Consider the following 13289-nt stretch of genomic DNA (forward strand, 5'->3'; position numbering starts at 1 on the left):
AATCCCTTCAGCCTCTTTATAAAAGATATGCTGTATTTATTGTTTGTCAGAGATCTCCAGGGGAACCTACAGAAAGGTCTGGTATGTTGTTACTAGTACTATTCTATGCATGGAACTGATGCCATGTTCCTTGCACTAGAGAGCTACCATCTCTTTGGATCTGGTACCTTCAGATATTTGGTTTCAGCATAGTGGGTTGGTGGGACATTAAATAATTATCCATTGTGTCTTTAATCATTTCTCAAAAAATGTAATGTGGAGGTAAAATTGTCAAAATACTATGCAGGCCTTGACTGAGTCTGTGTGACTCCCATTAATTCTTAGAGTACTCTAATTAGTTCATACTTTGTACATCTTTTTACTCTGTGTTAAAATGGCGATGCAGGAAATTATACAAGTCCAGGGTTATCTAGGCAACTAATAACAGACAGGAACAGAAGTCTGTTACTATTGTAGTTTTTTGCTACCTCTGCTTGTAAGTATTTTACCTTGGAAACGTATGCAAAACGTCATCAGCATTAACCCAAGTTGACATGGAAGTATCCTTGCAATATTGTGTCACTCTTCAAATGGGAACAGTTTGTTTAGTTTCAATAAACTCTTCTCTAGTCTGGTCTTAGGGGCATTGGGATGCTTGAGTAAATGTAAGTCAAAGTCCTGACCACTTGTGAGAGAACCTTTAATAACCACACTTAACTGCATCCTGCCTTCCTAAATTCACCCCTGCATATGTAATTGGATATTGTATTCATCAATACCTGTACTTACATGGTTGTGTAATGAATGATGCTGTGATGTGTACCAAGATGTATTTGAGCAAGTATGCTACAAGTATGCTTGGGAATTGTCCAGTCAGGGAATGGCAAGAAAGTCATGTGATTCAAGTGGCCAATCACACAACACAAATAAAAAATATTCAAAGCCGTGCTTATGGAAAGAATTTAAGCACTCTAGAGGCTGAAATATTTTTGTATAAACTATTAATTGAATAATTTCCAAAGAACCGGGCAAAATAGTAAAAATGGAGTCTGAATAACTCACAAACAAAGAAAGGAGCCAGGTTCCGGTCCTCCTAATTTCTCCAGTATTTTGAAAATGTGACAAGAAAGAGAAGAAATACGTGTATAGGAATTGTGACTGTTTTCTTTTGCTGATAATGAATGTAACTTATAGGTGTAGTATATAGAAATACATATAGAAATAGTTTTGAGAGAGAAATCAATACGTTCTTATATTTTAAATAGAATTAAGTTATGCAAGTAATACATTTATCCACCACTCAAATCGTTCTCTCTTTCTCTCTCTCTCCTTCTTATACCTACTGGTATACCAGATTGCTTTTCCTTTTCCAGAGTTATGATTCCTGACATATACACACCCACCCCAACACACACACACACACACTCCTTCTCCAGAAATACTGTGTGTGTGGTATCTAATGGAATGTCAATCAGTAAAAGGGGCATTGCCTATATGACCTATAATTTGGCTGCTGCTCAGCATCACAGTACTTTCACATTAGAATATATGCATCCACTGTGGCCAATAAAGTGTTCTGTTTCCAGCACTGGTATGAGTGGATTCAGTTCACAACTTCATTTAACTATAACAGAATTTGGTCCCTGCTCTAATCTGTTATGCACACTGCTGAAAATTGACTTCTATCTATCTAACTAGAAATAGGTAGTAGTTGATCACAATCTTTGTCCCTAAAGCATGCATAAAAGGACTTCTTCAAACACCTAGTGCAGTGCTGGCTTCTTAACATTTACATTTGGTATTTTGGCTTTTCTAAAGCAGATTCTGGAGAGAACAGCATGCCTTTATGGAAACTTTAAAATTAGCTCAGTCATATAATTTGATATCAGCCTTATTATGCCAAAATTATTAATGATCTGTTTCTTCATCAATGAATGGACAAGATATAAGGAGGTGAAATAGGCACAGAGATGAAGCAGCTTGCCTGGGGTCACACAGCAGGTCAGTAGAAAAGCTGGGACTAACACTCAGGTCTCCTGATTCCCTATCCAGTACCCTAGTAATTAGACTATTTCCTTTTAGAGCTCTGGTCGGGTCCATTCACTGTTGGTAAACACAATGGGCCAAATTAATTCCTGGTATAATTCCACTGAAATCAAAATGGTGTTGAATTCCTCTGACGTCAATGGAGTCAAATTTGCCCCAGTGTTCCTGGAAAATTAAATGATTCTGTTCCTTGGTGTTTGGAAACATTATTTGACTGCTGTTGGGCTAGATTTTTTTTTAAATAAACTCTCCATTCAAAGTGTTGTTATGCTGCATGTTTACTTGACTATTTCTCAGAATATGGGGATGATGTCATATGATTCCCTGCTTGAAATTCCTTACTGCAGCTCCATCTCTGGCCACAGGAACCATATTTGTCTGACATAAGCAAAACCATCTTCCGTGACTTAGGAACTGTGTCCCCTCCCATATTACTTTCAGCTCAAGAAGTAAAAAGTATGATTTAAGTGGTTTAAAGTAATAACAGACAGAACAAAGTAAGTCACAAAGCAAAATAAAACAAAAACACGCAAGTCTAAGCCTAATACATTAAGGAACTGATTACAGGTAATATCTCACCCTCAGAGATGTTCCAATAAGCTTCTTTCACAGACTAGACTCCTTCCTAGTCTGGGCCCAATCCTTTCCCCAGTACAGTCTTTGTTAGATCCAGCAGACATCTCAGGTGGTAAGCAGGCGTTTTCTCATGAGTGGCTTCCCCTTTTGTCCTGCTTTACCCCTTTTTATAGTTTTGGCACAAGGCGGGAATCTTTTGTCTGTGCTTGTCCCCACTCCGCCTCATCAATGGAAAAGTACAAGGATTAAGATGGATTCCAGTATCATGTGACATGGTCACATGTCACTGTAAGACCCCTAGTCTCCATTCTTCCTGGGTTGGCCCATACATACACAGGAAGGCATGCAGGTAAATAAACCATTTACAACCAATTGTCCTAGTCAATGGGAGCCATCAAGATTCTAAACCACCATTAATGACCCACAATTTGCATAATTACAATAGGACCTCAGAGTTATACTTCATATTTCTAGCTTCAGATACAAGAATGATACATGCATACAAATAGGAGGAATATATTCAGTAGGTTATAATCTTTGTTATGATACCTTACAAGAGACCTTTTGCATAAAGCATATTCCAGTTACATCATATTCACACTCATAAGCATATTTCCATAAAACATATGGAGTGCAACATCACACAGGGTGCATGTGTAAACCTCCAGATGTGGAAAACACCTTTTCTTTATGTCCACTTTCATTCACTTTGGTCGCTTGCTACAGCATCTGTAGCCCAGAGCTCTGCGTTGTTTTGGCTGTGGATCAGAAAACATATGCCAGTCCAGTATTGTAAAGTCACTCATTTCAAATTAATATAGCACTGGGTGAACAGATCAGCAAAGAACAGAAACCTAACTCTACTAAGTCTGGAGTATCCTGACCCAAAGCAGTATATTCATAGTGCCTGCATGCTGGATATACAAGGTTAATTCTAAACAGTGTGGTGAATAGTTACTACCTAAATTTAGAGCAAGACAGAGGGGATTGATGGCAACACTGACTTGTTTAAAACAAAAAATTGTGTATATTTGTCCTTTTATGGTAGAAAGCAGAAGAATCCTTAAAGGTTTTTAAAACTCCAGTCTCCTAAAGGTGAAAGGGCTGACTGTTGTCAATGAGCGAATTTATCAGAAATAGGGAAATGTGCTTTTCTAGGTCTTCTAAGGCCCCTAATAGATGGCCACCACAGAAACATGTTAGAATTCACTTCTAAAACATCTATTGCAGTGTGTTTATAAAACTGTGTTGCGGGAGACTGACTGAATTAGCATGACTTTCCAATGCTATTTTAATGGTCAACTGGTTTTAACTTTGCTTGCAGAATCTGTGCTGCTTCAGATAGAGAATGTAATTAAATTTGGGAGGGGATGGGGAAGTGGGGTTGAGAAAAGGAGATTGAGTTGTGCTTTCATATAGTAGCTTTTTATAGTGTGGGGTATGTATGTGCAGAATAGGCGTGTGTATTTATCTTAAGAATTGATGTGTAAAATTATGGCATCCAAGAATAGCTGCTTTTCCTTTCAAAATGACTCCACTTTGGTGTTGCTGCCGTATATGTAGACGTCATCGCCGGCAGTTTCTGCTAAATGCCAAATACTGTATCATGTAGAGCTTTTCTTGCTTCATATCCACATTCCATAATTCGTGTGGCCCTGGTGAGGCGTTGCACTAAGTGGTAGGCTTCCTCCATCCCACCCTGAGCCTCTGAAAGAACTGTGGAAAATAACCAGAATTGCTGTGGAAAAATCTATGAATTCCCCCTCCATGCGGGGGAGTGGGAGGGGAGGGAGGAAGGAGGAGGGAAAGGAGGAACTCACAGAAAACTATGCGGTGACAACCTGTTGCAACATAGCGACTGGCAATGTTTCCAAAATCATTTATTCTAAGACAGAACAAATCTGAATCAATGTCAGATTCACTATAATCTCTATACCAAGTTTTTATTGCTCTTGATTTCTTCTTATATTAAGTATATGTCAACATTTTTAAAAAATCCGCCAAAACTACTGACACTGTGCTCACTAAATCACACACTTTAATATTAGAGTTTACGCTGAAATGATAAATTCACCGTTAACTCTGCACCCCAAATTCCATTAATGTTGAATCTTGAATACCCTTCAAAGTTAGACCCTTTCACTTTTAGAAGATCTTGTATTCAAAAACCACTGTTCAAGGTGGAAGTCTGCATTAAAGCTTGGATCTGTTTTGAAACATTTTTCCCTGTTCAGTCACTCACTGCTTTGGAGCTGAACTGGCTATTCAGCATTCCTCCACTGTGTGATCATGTGCTGCCATTAAATCTGTATGACTACAAGGGGAATGTGTGTGTCTCCACAATGCAATTAGGCTGTAACATGATATCCTACAGTATGTAATGCATAATGCACCTGCAAATTACTGGTGGATGGAGCTGCAATATATTTTGGTGAATAAAGCCACTTTCCTGTTTGAAGCAGTCATTTCTACCTATAACATGAGCATAAGTTTTCCTGTATGGAAGACAATTCATTCTCTTTCAAACTTCAGAATATAATGGGAGTGGGGAGGGTGCTATTTACCATTTATAGAAGACATGTCACAATAATAAGAAATTGCTTGACGTAGTTACTGTAATTAGTTATTTTTGTATTAAAAAATAATTCTTCTGGAGTACTCAATTAATATTTACTGTATAATGCCAGAATCAATATATACAAATGCTTAGCACTTCCATAGTGCTTTGGAAACATTAACCCTCTTAGCACCGTGGTGCAGCAGATAAGTTGAATGTGCTTCACTTTTCCCATCAGTAAAATGGAGGTTACCCATTTAAGTGCCTTGCCCAAGGCTACACAGCAAATCAGTGGCTGAGCTGGGATTAGCACTCAGGGCTTTCAGGACGCAGCTCATGCTGACTTGTTCTATTTTAAACTAAAATTTAAATGAAACCAATATTAAAGAACAGATTTAAACAAGGAGTATGGATGAACAGTCTTGGGGGAAAGGCTAAAATTATTGTAAATAGTTGAAGGGCTTAAGGGCCACTAAATCATGCCTTACTGCTTTGTATTGAATGTCTCACCAGAACAGTGAATTACACACATGATACAGCTTGCAAACGCTGAAGCTGAAAACTCAGTGGAGAGTACTGTATCTTGAAAAAACCTCTACAGGGGGTAATACCTGATACTAAATGAAAAAAAGCTCAGTAAAGAAGCAGAAAAAAGAGGCTTTTAGACCCTCACTTTTATCATCACTGTCAAATTCAGCTTGAAACCTAGCATTGTATTCTAAACCCATTTCATTATACCTAGTTTGTTTGTAAATGAAGATAGGTAACATTTTACACACTACTTTTTGCCTCTAGATGATGACTTTAAACTCTGGCTTTTTTAAAAAGAAAATCTGTTTTGAAGTGAAATCTATTACAAAGCGAAAACTCTCAATTTTTCACCCCTTGACTCCTGTGAGCAATGCACTGGCTGAAGGCATTTTATCTCTCTTGAGCACACACAGTCTGTCTCTCCCCTTCACTGCAACTCTAAGATGCTGTTATTGGCTTTTTTAGACACAGGAAAAATGCTGGTTTGCTTGAATTTATTGGGATAAGCTGATAGATGTCCATTTCTAATACAGGTGGGAAGATATCGGCTTTCCCCTAGAGTACATCACCATATAGAAAAGATTTAAAGGAAAATTCAGTGACTAGTTTAAACATACATATTTTTCAAGTTAATATATAGCTTCAGGTCTTGAGGTTTACCTTGAGTAGCATTACATTTAGGAGCATAGGTAACAATCTGCAGTTGAGAAAAACAGAATGGCCGATCTGTTAGCATGCTCCCTCCTCACTTGCATTACACCCATAATCTCCCATGGCAGATATACCATTACACATAATATGGTCACTAACATAACAATACAGTTAGAGCTAGCAGTGTATTAACACGATGTCTGAACAAAAACTCCCTCTCCCAAGAAACCCTGCTGATCACCATAAGAAATTCTGCCCTCCCATGAAATAGAAAAAGTGTGTGTGTGTGTGTGTGTGTTTTTATACATGCCATTGGAGTGTTTCTAATAGGGTAAAAATGTGTAAAGATTTGGAACAAAAATCAGGAACAATTTTTTTTGCAAAATATTACCCATTTTTCAACCAGCTCTGATGTGTACCTTGATGAGCATGGCATAATTGCTGTTCTTTGTCCTCACTCTTGAATAGCAAAGAGGTTTGGAGGTGCGTCTATAGATACACTACTAAGTGCGGGTGAAATGCATGAACCTACTTACAGCTAGAGTGACTACGTGGTTATGCTGGGTAGGTAGTGAATCTCCCTCTGATCCCAATCTGTGGGTCTGGAGCAGTGTCCACAGCCGCTGTTTACTCCTTGCACAATATAAATGCAGATTCTATGCCCTGCCCCTGTCCTCACGCCGCATCACTAGCTTGTGTGGGGGCCGGTTCAAAGCCTAGTACGAGTGGTCATTCTTGTACTCTACTTCATCCAGCTTCAATGCAGAGCTCAGGCGGTGCAGGGGGCATTGTGCTGGAGAAAAGCAGTGCTTAGGAATACAGCACCTGATCCTACAAACCCTTAGAGAGATGAGGCACGTGAGGTAGTATCTTTTAGTGGGCCAACTTCTGTTGGTGAGAGAGACAAGCCTTCGAGCCACACAGAGCTCTTTCTCAAACCCTGGTCATACAAGTAGCCCTTATTCCTGTAAGTAGTCCAGTTGAAGTCAATAGTAAGATTAGGCACATACATGGTGAAGTGGAGCCATTTTGAATGAGGCCTTATTCAATAAACAAACCAACAAAACACTGACAAATATCTGTCTATTTTCCTGTTTTGATTAATTTAGTTTGTATAGTGTGGCTTACAAAAACAAACCAACCTAACGACTTATTTGGAAATTTAAAATCAAGTGGAACTTAGTCTTCAATAGGATCCTCTCCCCACCTTCATTCCCTGATTTCACTCTCGTCTCTGACGAATCGATGTTGCCAACCTGCATCCTATCTGTGAAAGCAATGCATTCCTTACATGGGAAAGGCTTTTTATATAACAAGCCCTGATATTAATTCATTTCGTTCAGTACTTTGATTCCAGCTTCCAGCAATGCCAGATTAGTTCCTTTTTGAATTTGAGTCAATCCTAATTTTACATGGACACAATGGTTTGATGAATAATCTAACAACTCTGTGTAATGCTTGTATGCGGCAACAGATCTCTTGACAGCCAGTTTACTGAAGATTTGCTTATTTCATTAAGTTCTGTCAAAAATTGGGATAAATAAACATAACAGTTTACTACATGGTTGAGAATGTTTCATTACTTAACGGATTATGTCTGGAGCAAAATGTTTTGTCACTAGTAGCACACTTGCTGTGCAGTCCTAAATCAATATGGAAAGATAAAAGCATATTTGGGTATACTTTTATTTTCAGTCAGTACAAGAAATAATTCACTCCTTTTTCTCCTGATAATCCTAGAATTTCTTGCTAATGCTTCTTACTTCACTTCTGAGGTTCCCTTGACAGTTGAATTGGACCCATTTCATTTCCATTGATTATACCAGGAATTAATGTTACCCTCTGTGTTTGGTACCAGACTATAGTTTAAGATTCAGTAATTACAATCTATATTTACAATTACACAGATGGACAGCATACTTGATACCTTCTGTTTAGTATCTTGTTTTTTGGCAAGTCCAATGCCTGAACAAGTTGCCATTTTTGATGGCTATAATTAGCCCTTTTGAATGACAGTTCCTTACGTAAATTCTTTCCTATCACCTATGATATACTATCCCATTACTTTTATAAGGCAGCATTCATCACCGTGTCTTATAATGGATTTTTTTAAAAAGGAATCCAAACCTCGAGTGAAACTACTATTCTTCTGCAGTGATGGTTCATTAATTAAAATCATTTATGAGGCTGTGAGCCTTAAGGTGTGACTGAAGATAATCAAATCTGGCCTCTGGCAGATCTTCAGAAAGTGCTAGTTGCATAGATGAAGGCCCTCAAATGAGTGCCAGGCTGCCAGTCCTACCAACTTAATTTTAAACAACCCACTTCCAGGGTACCCTAGGTGATCTGAAAAAAATTATAAGAAATACACTGCAGTGAACCATTCCCTGATGGCAGCGGATGGATTAGATGATCAAATAGTTCTTAACTTTCTCTAGTTTGTTTTTGCATGGATGATGGCTCCTGATTCGCAACCATGGCATAGTAATTAACCGATCTGATTGGTGAATCATTGTGGGGCAAGTGTAACTCACTACTGAAGAGCCTATTTTAAACACTGCAAGCTATATTAGCATCTTTGATTAATGCACGCACTCTAGTTGCCCCCAATGCTCTCTGAAGACTGCTGTTTATCAGCTGGAACTGAACTGGTGGAAGAAGTCTTATATTCCACCAGCCCAAAAGGAGTTGCATGTGATGACACTCATCGAACTAGGAGCCCACTGGATAGTGGCATATCATGGGTGCTGGCTGACTACTAGAGGTAGTGTGTTTTTATAATTACTCAAAATGTAAACAACACTTTTCTGTGCCAAATTAGGCCAATGTAGATGCCAGAGAGTATGAAAGAGTCACAACAAAAGGTTCTTTAGGAATTTAAAAGTAGGCCCATTTTATGGAGGAATTGCCACTTTTTGCAACTTAAATATGTGCCTCTTTTCCCCAGAATTTGGCACAAATGCATCCGAAGCTGGCATTGAAATGCAACATTTAAAAATTGGCACATTCTTGCTTTTTGGTATGTAAAAAAAGATATTTAATCAGATTTCACAGAAAAGCTATGTTTGGAGAAGAAAAGTTACCCCAAATGGCAAAAAGTTAACGTAAAAAATATTCACTATTTTTTGTAAAGCATGAATTATGGATAATAGTGTTGGCTAACTACAATCTATTGAATTTCCAAAGTTTGTGACTGATAGCAGCAAATATTTCCAATGGCAAGTGATGGCACACTAGATGGGGAGAGCTCTGAGTTACTACAGAGAATTCTTTCCCAGGTGTCTGGCTGCTGGGTCTTGCCCACATGCTCAGGGTCTAACTAATTTGGGGTTGGGAAGGAATTTTCCCTGGGCCAGATTGGCAGAAACTCTGGGTTTTTTTCACCTTCCTCGGCAGCATGGGGTATAAGTCATTTGCAGGTTTAAAGTAGTGTAAATGGTGGATTCTCTGTAAGTTGAAGCATTTAAACCATGATTTGAGGACTTCAGTAACTCAGCCAGAGGTTGGGGTCTATTACAGGAGTGGATGGGTGAGGTTCTGTGGCCTGCAATGTGCAGGAAGTTAGACTAGATGATCATGATGGTCCCTTCTGGCCTTAAAGTCCGAGTCTGAGTTATGCTGCACTATTGCTAGCTTGTAATGACCAAAACTGCAGGCTAGAATGCTGAGCCATCCTATTCAAGTTTTGTCCAGTTCCCCTCAGCTTTTTTATCCTGTCCTACGCTTTGCTGCTGATTTCATACAATCCTGGGTAACATGACTTCTCCAGAGCTGATGCAACTAACACTTTAAGGAGCAGCTGGCAGGAGGCGTAGATAGTTGGCATGCCACTCCTTTTTCACAGCCACTGAGCACATTGTTCCCAAAATGGATTCATCCTGTGCTGGCCCCAGGCCTGGAATTCTACAACTCCCTCAGAACCAGGATATCACAGACGAGATGTACCCAGGGGAACACTTCCTGTTTACCACTCGGAAGAATTTGAAATTAGAAAGAAAAGAGAAAGGTCCATATTGTAAGACCTTAAAAATAAAAAAAAAAATTCAAAAGTATACAGTTGTGTGTAGTTAAGAGCTACAGTCTAAAAATGCATCAGAACTTAAAACAGATCAAGTTAAATACAAAAGGGAAGAATAATTAAAAGTAAATGAGTCAGGTCATTGGAGTTTTTCATGATACCCTGTGCAGTTTATATAGTATGCCATGTACAGTTCCCTGAGTTTCATTAGCTTACTCTTTAATTGCTTCTTTAATTGCTTATCTCAGATAATGTATATTGCTGGTGTACCTGTTGATAAGTATTTCCAGAATTACAAAAGTCTCACATAAAACCACATTAAGGAAGCTCAATAATTCATGGATTCAGTGAAATGAAGAAACAAAGATAAAAAGTGGGAGTAGGTCCAAGTTTTATAAGCTTCAGTACTGGGTGAATGCCAAGCCAAAACAGGCTGTCTTCCTTGATTATTAAAGTGGCTGATTCATATTAGTTGGAGGAAACTGAAATATTGGCAAACATCATGTTTCCTGCAAGATGTGATCAACTTTGAAATCTAGAAATTCCTTCTTTTCCAAGAAAAAAGATTTTGATGCAATCCGTATTTCTTTGAGCCTCCACCCTTTCTCGCTTTCTGTGCATCGCCTGCAGTTGTTTTGGAATTGCAGTGCTAGGTAGTGAGGGAGACCGCAGATGAAAAATGATGATCCCAGATGATGGCACCTGAGACGTTTATTGAGTTTATCAGTTTGTTGGTGGAGAGATGAAGCCAGGAAATTAGTGGCTGAAGTTCAGGTAGCAAGGGATCCCAAGGACTCGTCATCTCTTTGAACATGTATTCTATTTCCTAATCATCATTGAATTCTATTAGTGCTCACATTTAGTTTAGCAATGATATATCTTGTTTTAGTAATAACTTTCACCCCTTGCCTGTTAAACTAGTTCTTCCCAGGCCAATGATTTATTTTGGAGTTAGATGTTACATGAGTTTCAGAATCCCTATTCATATTATGCTCTGAGTATTATTCTGAGATTCAGTTTCCTTCTTGAGCCATGTGGGATCAGTGCTACCTCTTTAAAACAGCTCAGGCTGTTAAAATTAATGTTGGCAAGAAGGCAATAGGAATTTCCAAATGTCAGTTTTAGGGCAACTGGAAACCAAACAGAACTGCAAATTGTTGGATTAGACTGTAGCTATCTTCCTCACTGTGACCTGTCATTCATCACTCATACTCACATTTCATTATAAGGCAGAACTGGAATTATATTATGGTTCTTGTCATGGTTTCATGGCCCTGTGTATTCTTTTGGCGAGGATGAGAATCCTAATCTGTCATTAACTCAACTGGCCACTAGATGTCCGTATTGCTTTTCTGAACTACAGCTGAAAGCAAATTTCTCTTGTAATTACAATAAGAAGACTCTTAAAGACAGAAGTTTTGAAATTCATAATTTGAGGCTAGCAGGCACCATTTCCACAAGGCTCACTGTCGAGAGAGATGAGATGCTTTCACCTTCCTCGGGAATGAAGTACGCTATTGTCTCAGCTATTCCAATCCCGAAAGCAAAAATCATACCTTAGCCTCCTGAACTTATTTATTAAAGGCATTATATGGTGTCCCTTCCAGTGGCATCTGGCCATTCATTCACATAGAAATGTATATTATGTCACAAATATTGGAAGACCCAATACAGTTACATACAATGAACCCATTCCTGTTACTATCAAAAATCAATGGCAAAACTCTTACTAACTTCAATAGAACCAGGATCCAGCTCAGAGATACTTTTAATGGCTGCCCAATTAAAAGACTGAGGACTTGTCTTCATGGTACAGTAATGCACACCAGTGAGGTGTGAATTCTATAGCACACAAATGTGTTGTTCACTAACTGGCCCGTGTAGACCCTGCTGGTGCACACTGAAAGTTCCCTAGTGCATGTTTACACAAAAGTTCAGTTCATAAAGAGTGACCTTATGTAACTGAAAATTTGGGGTAAACTTAGGAAAGCAGAATGAAACTACTCAAATTGTGACTCTGGGGCTAATAGTTCACCTCTTGTGAAAAGTGTGATAGGGTCCATAGCAAGCTCCCGGGCATTCACGACCTTGAATTTCATCTGAAAGATGGCACATCCTGGAGCAGAGTGACCTTTAACACAATGTGGGGAATCGGATGTGATTCTGTGAGACTTGACAGAAGACCACCGACTATTGAACCAACCCTTCCTGCAACACTTTGCTTGTGGTGGTCTCGCATCCAGGCACTGACCAGGCACAACACCGGGGATTGGATATTATTACAGTCCAAGGTAGCCTGGCCTGCAGTCTCTTACCAGCATTTGTGCTACCAGCAGCAGTAAAAATAGCTATTGCTCACCTCCTTTTCTGACCATGGCACAGTGGAAGCAGTTTGTTCTCAATATGTCTGCCCAGTGGCTGCCCCCCCGCCCAAAAAGTCTCAGAGCCTGTGTCAACTGATTCAGGCTTGTGCTATAGGGCTAAAAATTGCAGTGTAAATGCTCCGGCTCAGACTGGAGCCTGAGATCTGAAACCTGGCAACGGGGGGACACTGAAGCCAGTGAGGGATGCTGAAACTATCAACCTGTAATGTAGGTAGGTTGTAGTGTGTCTGTTTCTGCACTACCTTGAATTTAGGCTAGTGCTCTGTCTCCTGTTGTCTGACTGTAAAGAACTAGAATATTTTTTCTATAAATCACTTTCCTGGGCTGGTGCTCTTCAAACATTCCTCATAAGTGGCACCCAACAGGTTTATTTTTATTCTATTCCCTTTTGAAGTGCTTCTCCCAATGCTTTGGGTATAACGTTTGGCCAGTTGGGGATGAAATATTAAAAAGATTGAAACACTGAAGTGTCAGAAACCACCTCTTTTAACAGTGAGGTGAGTTCCACCTTGAAAGAACACCACGGTGAGTAACAGATCAACCTCTT

The 13289-nt window shown here is 39.2% G+C and overlaps 1 protein-coding gene across 1 annotated transcript in view; it reads left to right on the forward strand.

Moving 5' to 3' along the window:
• Positions 1-13289, forward strand: part of GRIN2A (glutamate ionotropic receptor NMDA type subunit 2A) — a 309606-nt gene that overhangs the window by 177376 nt on the left and 118941 nt on the right. The gene's annotated exons all lie outside the window — the stretch shown is intronic.

Source organism: Terrapene carolina, unplaced genomic scaffold, assembly GCF_002925995.2.
Source record: "Terrapene carolina triunguis isolate 2854851 unplaced genomic scaffold, T_m_triunguis-2.0 Scaffold93, whole genome shotgun sequence".
Lineage (NCBI taxonomy): Eukaryota > Metazoa > Chordata > Testudines > Emydidae > Terrapene > Terrapene triunguis.